The sequence below is a fragment of the Poecilia formosa genome, unplaced genomic scaffold, assembly GCF_000485575.1.
Source record: "Poecilia formosa unplaced genomic scaffold, Poecilia_formosa-5.1.2 Scaffold178, whole genome shotgun sequence".
NCBI lineage: Eukaryota > Metazoa > Chordata > Actinopteri > Cyprinodontiformes > Poeciliidae > Poecilia > Poecilia formosa.
The window spans coordinates 801,756-811,638 of NW_006800117.1; the positions used below are offsets into that span (position 1 = coordinate 801,756).

The following is a 9,883-nucleotide window of genomic DNA, read 5'->3' on the forward strand; positions in this document are numbered from 1 at the left end:
TACAAATTCCCCGTGCAGTTATTTGTTTCCATCCATCAGTATTCATTATTCCAGTGAATATATCATTGAAGTGCGCCTATTGATCCTGTATTAAATCCCATTGTTGGATTCCTATTCAGCTGTGAGGCAGGTGAGGCGAAAAGGAAGGTGACCAAATGTCATGGTGACAACATGGAGCATTGTCAAAGGTAGCTTTATCGATCAAGATAGACAGAAAGAGGGAGCAGCCAGATATTTCTGCAGGACCCCAACCGGCTGACATTTTAGAAAAGCTGTCCTTTCTATTTTCTCACCATCTATTGTTGCACACAAAGACCACAGCAGCCTGGGCGCAGGCTCTGTGAGCTGTGGCCTTCACACCCAGCAGAGACAGTGAGCGGCTTCTGATGCAGCTCTGTTTAAAAAGAGACAGTCTTGTTCATTAAATTTATCTGTGGTAATTTTTACAGTGCGCACGCTGGGCCTCTCAGAAGGTGGCCCCAGCATTGTGTGGGTTTTCTGCTTTGACATTTTAAAGGCCCTGCTGTCTCACGGTGTCAGCGGTTAATCTGAAACACAATGTGGACGGTGGCTCCACGCTCTGCTAAGGGTCCAATTAGGTTGCCAGCCATGTTCTGCCATTTCTTACACAACTCCAAGACTCCAAAACACTCCCAGTGGGATCTCTCCTCTTTTCCTTTCAGGCTCAGATCCAAATGAAGGCAAATGGCTGAAGAACTTCAGCTGCACACAGAAAGCCAAACTGGCACCGAACGTGTCAGACTGGGAGAACAACACAATCCGGACAGAACCGCGCTAGAGTTTTACACACAAACACACCAGACTTGACCTTTGACCCACTTTATCTCTTTTTCTAAGGTTAACTTTAGCAAGTGTTTGAAAAACTTTTAGGTTGAGCCAAAGTACACACACATTTCAAAAAGTTTTCATGTTTTCATGACCCAGACGACTGAATCTTTTTTATCTGAAAGATTTGAATTTGCTCATTTAGAAATGCAGGAAGCTTAGCGTTCTTCATCGTTCATTATAATCTTAAATGTTGAATAATGTGTGAAACCTTATTCAACCTTATTAAGTTTGAGTCTGTTTTAATTTTTATGGAGTGTTTTTGTTAAAAAAAAAATTGAAGTAAAAGAGTATTTTTTCATTGGCTGTGAGATGTGATGTAATCACCCCAAGGCCACCTCTGATTGGTTAATCAGCTCCCCCTGATGACTCCTCCCACTGATGTTCAAACTGTTTGGATGTGAAAGTTTTGCCACTTTTCAGGAAATTAAAAACGACATATTCTGAAGGTTTGCTTTGCTGGATCAGAGCCAAAACTGATTAATTCAGTTTAGTTCAATACAAAAACACTTTATTGATCCCAAAGGGAAATAATTAGAATGGAAGGGAAATTAAATCAGATTTAGTAGGAAATTGTTTTTGCAATGTAACTTGTACCTTGGAGAATTCTGCCTAAAGTTACTGCAACATATTTGTTTGTTTTTCTTCCAAGCTCTGGAGGTGCTATCCAATATCAGCTGCTCTCTGAACTGAGGATGCTGCAGCAGACTGAAATCCACACCCCTGATCCCCAAACAGATGCCCTATTCAGAGCAGAAGCACTAAAAGCAACACGGCTCCTTTAAACACGACAGAACGTGACGTTTCACAAAATCACTGCCTTCCTCACATTCATACATATGAAACACAGCTTTCAAAATATTTACATTCATGACAAGAAAGGAAACAGTGTGACAACAATTTCAGTAAATAAAATATTCCATCTGTTTCTGTTTTTTTTTCCCAAAACAAAAATAATAAAGAAATGGATAAACAATGTTTAAATTCCTGCCAATGGCAAAATACATTTAACGTGACTTAATATGGGGTCACAGTTAGGTTGCCAAACATGTTCAGCTATCCTTCATAAGGTTTAGGAAACTCCGAGTCATTCCCAAAGGGATTTTCCTTGTTTCTTTACCTGCTCAGGTGCAAATGAAGGCAAATGGTCCAAATGTGAGCCCTGCAGCTCCATGAAACCAGAAGCAGCAGCCCTGAATGTGCTGACGAAGCATAAAGCCTGCAGGCTGCAGAGATGCAGGGGGAAGACTCCTACAGGTAATTATCCCAGACACGGTTTCTGTTTGTTCTGCAGAAAGCATCTCGTGTTAAAGCAGTCCAGATCAAAATGTCGTGTCATACAATATTACCGTCAGCAGCCGCGCTATTGAATTAGCCTTGCTGCTCCTCTGCTTCCCAGGATGTTTATCTGTTGCTAGGGCTGGAAAACCTCCACGCTCATTGCTTTGCACCAAGTGGACACAGAAAGCAGATTAGCTCGATTTCCTGATCTGTGAAATGATCTTAGAGATGAAGGAGAACATGCAGCATTCCTGAGTGTGGTGTTTGTGCATCAGGCCGTCTTCATGCTAGCTGTTAGCCTCAGCCTGATCACAGAGGAGCCACACGCAGACCTCAACCATCCAGGCAGGTCACTCTCAGGTTCTTACCATATACAGATTTATCAAGATGTAATCACATTAGCAGCTTCTGGCCCAAATAACCTCAGCGGTCAAGCAGCAGAGGCTGCAGTTCCTGGAGTCGCCACTTGAGGCGCAGCTCAGTCATCCATGAACCCTCATGCTAAATGCCTGCACACAATAAAAACACTTTGAGGACCTGATGTGATTTAAATCCCCGACTGTCTTACATTTCATGATCTAAAACAGGTGGATCCTGGAGGCCCGGCATCCTGCATGTTTTATTCTCTCTCTGGTTTAGCAGACCTGCAGCAAATGATGAGAGGCCGAAGCAGAACAGTGACTTGCTGAGGAGGTTGTTTCTACCAACAGGGAGAGAACCAGACCATGCGGGATGCCGGGCCTCCAGGACCCACTTTGGGCACAACTGATCTAAAAGATAAAGTCAACAGGATGAATAATTTCTATTTGGAGCTAAAATGCAATACAGAATCTGTAACTTTGAATGGATCTGATTTCACTAAAAATATGAAAAAAATATGCACAACACTTTAATACATGTTTACTTGAAACATTTGCTTCCAGTGCAGACATTTTAAAACCTATTATCTTCTGCTGTATAAAATTGGTAGTTTCTCTTCTAGTTACCTTCGGTGCCTTCATGCCCTTCTGAACGTTTTTCACAATTTATGCTACAACCACAAATGTTGATGCCATTTATTTGCATCTTATGTGACTGCAATACAACATGGTGCATTATAGAAAAATGCAATTCAATTTGATTCAGAAGTAATTTATTTATCCAAAAGAGAAATTAAATCTTGTTGTAACTCCCAAATATCTTTAAAGATTCGTGGACGGTGTTCGTTTGTTCAATATTTTATCTGCTTAGTTGCTGATGGTATCATGATTTGGCTTTTGAGAGAATTAGACTATCTAAGATTTTATATTCAAACCTTTTGTTTATGTCAAACTGTAAATGAATGAAATAAAAAAAATAAATTTAGGTGTAAAAATGGGCTGAATGAAAATATTCAACCCTTTAGATTTTTTTTTAGGAAAACCATTTAAAAACATTTTGTCTTTGTTATTCTGTCTCATTAAATCCCAATAAAATACTTTGAAATCTTTGTTTTCAACATGATAAAAAACATTTGAATTCCTGTATTTTCAGATTTTCATTGAATCAAAATTAAAACCCGTGTAAATAATATTTGTATTATTTACATTCTAGACAAAGAGAAATAAATAAAAGCTGATCATCCGTATTCATGTAAAATCCAGTTTATATGTTTTATTATTCATATATTCTTCATTTAATTAGCATATTATGCATAGATGGCAACTTTTGATATGTAACTTAGCAACTGAGACCTGAAGTGCCCTTTAGATGAGAGAGTGAAGCCTTTGGGAGCCTGTTATTCAGAGAAGTCTGTACTCTGCCACCAGGGGAAGAAACGGAGAGAAAAGCAGAGTGGAGAAGATTTGCCAGTTAACATCTACAGGGCAGCTACAGTAAATGGTGCAGCAGAAACTTTGAGTGAAAACCTTGCACAGCAATAAAGTGATATAGACATGAATAATGCAGGAGCATTTAGTTCAGTGCTTAGGAATCAGATGTCCCTGGTGCCCTGAAGGATTCCAGTCTACTGAGCCAGCGTCTCTGGTTGGAATAAACCCGCACAGACCCAAATGAGAAATTCAGCACTCATCTCTGTCCTGCCAAGTCACATAAAACATCCTGCATGGTCATCAGTGTGCAAAAACATGAATTAATACGTATGAACGAGAAAATGACCTAAATAAGCTCCACTGTGTGAACACAACACATGCAGCCTGAACGTCTGTGTGACAGTGAAGAAAAATATTCACAAATTAATATTCTTCTACTTCACAATATAATTATTGAGAAGTAGAGGAAATATGGGACAACAGAGATTTATAAAAAACTATAAGTTTGTTTAAAGAGCAGATATAAAACAAATTGAAGTTAGTGTTTTAGCATTAGCTTGTGCTAAATACCATGTTGGAGTAGCATATTAGCGCTTATGATTAGTGCTTTAGGGTTAGCGCTTCAGGGTTAGCACAACTAACTTTCCAAGATTTCCAAAAACTACTCAATTTACTATGATATACTTAAAAACAAATTTCATTTAAAAGAGTCTGAATCTTTGATCATTTGCTCTTAAGTTTTGAATTATTTAGTATTTTTCAAAGCTCTTGAGCTTGATCATGATATATTTCTGTTCCCAGTAATCACTCTGCAGAATTTATATCCTGTATTTGTTGGTCGACTCTCTTGTTTCCATCATTATGGCTACATTTCTATTCCATTTACTAAATATCTACTAAAGTCATGATCTTGCCTGTTTCCTGCCTGCGTTTGGTAAAATAGCTCTCAATAAAAAGAGCTTAAATTAAGCTTTCAAATGATATAAGCATCACATATGAATAAAATAAGTTACAATATGCTTTATTTAACTAGCAACCTGGTGGGCTAAATTGAACTTCTAATCAAATCAGTTGAGTTTATGTATAGATGTACTTAAAATTGTGACCTAGATATTCTGAAAAAGCCTCAGAAAACTTCTGAATTAATCTTTCAGTCCCTTCTGGTCACCTGTAGAAAACCTTGTAAAGGTTCCCTGATGCCTCCAACGTATTCCATTAAAAATGTTTACCAGTATCGACGTCTTGCATAGACGCCTCAGTACGTGCTGAGAAAAGCTCCCAGAAATATAAGCTCAGTAATGACTTTACTTTTCGGGGTTCTTGTGGGATTCGGGTTTATAAATAAAAGTGAGGGAGTCGCTGAACGAGAGTTTGAGTGCTAATTTTGCTGAACTGCTGGGAAGCTTTCATTTTGTTGTCTCAGCTGCTCAAAGCATCAACTAATGAGTAATTAATTACCACATATCCAAATCAAATGATCTCCGTTTCCCTCCCCTCCCCTTGTGTTTGTTTTCATTTAGTTCTTCTGGTTGTTAACTTGAAAGAAGAATTCATTCTGAAATAAAACTGGAATTTCTGTCTTTATTTTGACACGTTTCCACATGAATATGTTGATGTTATTTACTTTATTTGACATTAAAATGATCTGATTTCCATTCAGGTGATGCAGGTGAAGCAGCCAGAAGCCCCGCCCCTCTGCAGCAGCTTTGGGTCCTCTCTGCGCTCCGTGAACCGGCGATGTGGCGTCCAGGGCGGGTCCGCTCTCCGTACCGACACGGAGGCTCACAGGTAGAGGCGGCGTGGTGCTCAGCTGAAGGAGGGAGCGCGCACGGTGGTGACAGGAGCATCAGTTTCACAAACGGTCTCCTCCTTCGCCCCTGAAAGTGTGGCGTAATCACGTGCGGGGGTGATGCACCATGAAATGGAATGGGCGCCCAATCCGGGGGAGCGGGCTCAGCGGCGTGTCTACGGAAATGAAGGTCATTCTTTACCCAGAGAGGCTGGTGTCAGAGGAAAAGGCCTCACAGGTCAAACATGGCCACAGGCAGACAGGAGGCAGCGCTCAGGCAGACTTCAGGTTTGGATCTGAAAGAGACCAGAAATGAGTCCATTTAAAACGCCAAATATCCTAAAAGTATATGAAGCTTAGCCGCTTAAAATAAACATATGTTGCCAAATATGGGTAATGACAGCTGTAAGCAGAAAGCGGCTTGTTTTCTTGACCGAAAATAAATTTCTACCAATAAAACGTTGACTGGATCTCTGGCTGCTTGTCGGCCAAACGGAAACATTTAAGCTCAACAGAAAACCACGTTTTCCCCGAGCTGCTATAAAAGAGATGAACATTTAAACTACAACGTATTTCTATGTTTAGATGTTAAAACTAAATTAATCATCTCACTTTTAAAAGGAAAAAAAGCTATTTTATATCATAAAGCTAAGTGAGCACTTTTAATAAATTTGGAAAATTACAAAAAGTAAGAGTCCATCTAAAAGTTAAAACTCAGCCAAGAAACTTTAAATCACTTCTAAAAGCCTTGTACTATCGATAGTCTTCTGTTGTAAATAACATAACGGCACAAACAGCCTATTCTTGTTTCCTTCATGATTAAAAACATCGTTTTTGGTTTCATAAACGTTTGGTGTTTAGTCTCAGCTGCAGCACCTCCTGTATTCAGGTGTGTCTGTCCTGATCAGGGCCAGTCGACTCAATTCATCCCAGCTGGTCTCCATCTGAGATGCAACGAAACAGAAACAAAATAACACAGAACCGACTTACAGGTAACTTTAAAGAGACAAAGGAGCCTCTTAAAGTAAACTATTCCTTTTTATTGATAAAAAGTACAAGTTCCCCTGGAAGATTATTTCATTTCTAGATCATAAGTGAACTGATACTTTTCCATTAGTAAGAAATTATTGACTTAACAGAAGCTTCTTGTGCTAAAACCCAGAGAAAAATACTTGGTGTTTTTTCTGTGTTCTAGTTTTGATAATTTTGTGTTAAAAGGTTTTTTCCACGTTGCCATAATGGGGTATTTGTGTGTATATTTCTGAGGTGGAAGATTAATTTGTTACAGTGTGGAATAAGGCTGGAACATAAAGCATGGAAACAGTGAAGAGCTGTGAATACTTTCTGGATGCGTTCTATAACAATTATGTTGAATTGATTTGTCCAATCTTACTAAATTACTCCGTCTCAATAAACATGAGCATGTTTTTATTGGCGTGTGTGTTGCATGACAAATTTGAGCTTCACAGGGACAGATAAGGCCGGGCTGCAGCTAACAGACTTTATTCCTGGAGAAGGTTCAACACAGCCAAAAATAAATTCAAAACATGATCTGAATCCTCCAACTGGTGACATTTTCTATCTCCCAGATGTATCAGTGTTCCTCCAAGCAATCAAGAAGTAATTCCCTTTATCGGCCAGCATGAATATTAAAGTTTTGTGCTGGAGGGATCCGGGGAATAAACACAACAGCTCCGGCACCTGGCCCGGACTTTGGTGGAGAGCTGATGAAGCAGATGAGTGGCTCACTGTGTAATAGCATGGCTGTAAAGATTCTGGCAGTAACCACAGCCAAACCCCAAGAAAAACAAGGAATCAGCATCTTCTTCTCTTTCTTGTCTTGACATATGGAAATGAAAACCTGCTCAACAGCAGCAGACCGTCCCAACACATAGAAACACATAGAAATCCAGACATAATTTTAAAACTGCGTGAAAAATGTGAAGATATTTTTAAGGAAGGATTATTACTATAAAATGTTTTTGATCAAAAGGAAACACACGGAGTCGGTTCTGACTGATCGTCTTAACACTTTCCAACCACATCCGAGGCGGCGAGGCGATCAATCTTCAGACATGACAGAGAACATTAAATACGCAGAATAAACGGCGGCGTTCAGGGCGCCTGGCGATGCACTTAGAGACAAAATGACCTGCGCTGGACAAATAAACCACCTACATGCGTAAAACATTTATCACAGTCGAAATGATTCACATCCAGCCTGTCCTTCATTCTGCAGAGATCAGAAATGAAAACTAAAACAGCCTGAACATGTCAGCATTTCTAACATTCAACACTACATTTATTTTATTAGAATCTTATTTGGTAGAACAACTTAAAGCAACACACAAATGCCTTTCAAAACCTTTTAAAAACAAAACTCAGCAGACTGGATTTTGTCATTTTTATCTGTGGAAATAGCCGTTAAAAAAAACAAACTCTTCATTTAAGAAGGAAGATGAAAGCTAGCTGATTTATTCTAGTTTATTAAAACATGAAGGACTGATCAAACATGGAGACACAACAGAGAAAAGGCTTTCACAATTAGTTTAAACAATGATATGTCAATAAAATCACAACGATTTGGTCCATCACTGCAAAAACCCAAAATCTTACCAAGTATTAGTTTAGTTTCTACTGCAAATACATTAGTACACGTTGAATAAGACAAACCTAAATTAAAATGAACTTTTCAACAAGATAAAGGAGTTTGTTTTATGTCAATAATTCCTTAATGTCAATGAAAAAGTCCAAGTTCAACTGGCAGATGATGTTAATAACAAATTAATTCAATTTTGAGGAATTATTGACTTAAAACAATAATTATACTTATATCTTACTGAAAAGTTGCTTTTTAAGTTAGTTTGTGTTTCATTAACATATTTGTCTTGGAAACTTACAAAAACAGAAGATTTTGGTTCTGGAAAGCTTAGATTGAGATATGAACCACATGTTTCAGATCTTTATTTGAAACAATATTTTCCTTCCAGTTCACTGTTGTGCATCATTTTGTCTTATTTTATCACATAAAACCCTAATAATTGAAGTGTGGTAGCAGTGTGAGTTCAGGGGGTTTGAATACTTTTTCGAGGTGCAGTAGGTGTTGAATTTGGTGAAACCAAATATCAGCAGCAGCCAAAGAGCAGGAAGCAGGTTCTGGTTCCTCTAATTCGGACCTTTGGGGTCTCAGACTGTCATGGCTGTCGCTGTTTTTCTTCGGTTTCATGTGATCACCGCAGAGAGGAGAGGAACGACGGCGCCGTCGTCCTCGTGAGGAGGAAAGTGCTGTACAGTGTTGACTTTGTCATGCTGCCATGTTGGATGACATCATCACATCAGTGCCAGACGCTACTAGCAAGATAACTGGATTGCACTGAATCAGGGTTAGCCAATCAGAAACAGGCTTTTCTGATTGGCTGCCTCATTCTGAAGGCATGTTTTCTGGTGCAACTGTAAAACATTTAAACTTCAGTAAAAGTAGATTTTGTGTTTGTCTATCACAAACGATCTAATGAACATGTTCAGATATGTGGTTGAAACAGATGATGAGCACATTTTAAACACTGTGTGTGTTTATGCCTCATGGCTTCACTTCCTCAGTCCAGCTACATTTGTCCTTATAATGTTAGTACTATGCTGCAAAAACACAAAATATTCCCAAGTATTTATGTTTAGTTTCTTATTACACTTGAAATAAGACAAAACTAATTTATAAGGAACTTTTCAGAAAGATGTGTTTGTTTTAAGGCAATAATTCCTTAATATTGATTTTAAAAAATACTATTTCCACTGGAAAAGCAAATTTTTAAACATACAACATGAAAAATGTCTTATAAGTGAAATAATCTGCCAGTGGAACTGGTACTTCTTCATCTATATTAAGAAAATATCGGTAAGATTTTGTGTTTTTGTAGTGTGAATCTATACAGAATAAATAGTTTTATTAGTGTCTGTGTAGCTGACTTTCTAATGCAGCTGTGTTGTCTGAACTCATCTGGGCCATGAATGTTCTTAAAGGGCCGGTTGTCCCAGAATGTATTGATAAAACCTTAAAAAAACTGCTATAATATTGATAAGTAGCTGTGTGTGCGTTCACTAAGTATTGCTCTAAGTCCCTCCAGAATTAAATTTCTTTTTGTAATTTACTTTTGCAATGAAAATCACTCATTTTCTTTAG

General features: G+C 38.5%; 1 long non-coding RNA gene across 1 annotated transcript; it reads left to right on the top strand.

Moving 5' to 3' along the window:
• The first annotated feature begins 2,017 nt into the window (after positions 1-2,017).
• LOC103147281 (uncharacterized) lies at positions 2,018-7,136 on the top strand. Its single transcript, XR_477257.2, has 2 exons — positions 2,018-2,103; positions 5,578-7,136. It is a non-coding gene; the product is annotated as an uncharacterized LOC103147281 (long non-coding RNA).
• The last annotated feature ends 2,747 nt before the right edge of the window (positions 7,137-9,883 follow it).